Source organism: Puntigrus tetrazona, chromosome 17, assembly GCF_018831695.1.
Source record: "Puntigrus tetrazona isolate hp1 chromosome 17, ASM1883169v1, whole genome shotgun sequence".
NCBI lineage: Eukaryota > Metazoa > Chordata > Actinopteri > Cypriniformes > Cyprinidae > Puntigrus > Puntigrus tetrazona.
In genome coordinates this window covers 197,407-198,445 of record NC_056715.1, presented here as the reverse complement: position 1 = coordinate 198,445, position 1,039 = coordinate 197,407, and positions in this window count along the sequence as shown.

Below are 1,039 nucleotides of genomic sequence, written 5' to 3'. Positions count from 1 at the left end.
CACCATGAGGTCAAAAATAGAACATATTAAATATATACATATACATTGACTATTCCTTGAGGCTGGATTTCACAAGTTTGAGACTTGTTACTTTTAACTTCCAAATACGAGCAATCTTTCCTTATTGGGTTTGATGCAATAAGAACATTTACTCAGTGGATCTTAAAGCCAGTAAATGACCTCTATAAGCCATCACAGCAGGTTTCAATGACCCATGCGCTCTAATTGATTGTTCACAAATTGAACTGAACGTTTAAACATGTGCTTCGTTCAATCATAAGAAGTTTGGGAAATAACTGCTCAGTTCCTAGGAAGATTTTTTTTATATCGTTTGCACCAAGTAAAGCATGTATAATTCAGCTGCTGATTCTTCCCATTTCTCCAATCAGAAAATCATTTAATGATGGCTTCATAAAAGAAACCACTGGTTTGTATTGGCCATTTTTCCTGCATTGAATTTGTACTGCTGTTATTAGATGCGCTTATCAATAATACCAGTAATTGGTCCTAAATTGGGTCATAAATAGTCTAAAATGTAATCAGCTGCTCGTTAAGAGTTGCAATCAAAGCTAATTACATTTAAATTTATCAAATGTTTCGGTTTTGTCATACTGAAATCAAAGTGTTGTCTGCATTCACAATTACAACTTGTAAGATTATATTTTAAAACATGCAAAATAGTTAAAAACAAAAACAAGGAGAGATATGGAGAAAATGTCTTTAATGTATTTTGTGTGTCATTGGGCAATTTTATACAAAAAAAAAAACAAAAACAAAAAACATTTGCTTCAAGAAAAGAACTGCATCACTGTAAGACTGTCAAAACGCTTTTATATTTACTGAAATGTTAAAAATCACATTATGGCGTTTCATAACTGAAAACATCAGTGGCTAAGCTACTATATGACAAGAACTGGCAACATTGTGGAACAGATGAAGGATCAGCACAAGAAGCATATTTTGTCAGATAAGGTGGAAGGTCTGTATGTCATTTAGAGTGATGGTTCTAAAAAATCAGTTTATAAATCTTAAAAATTCC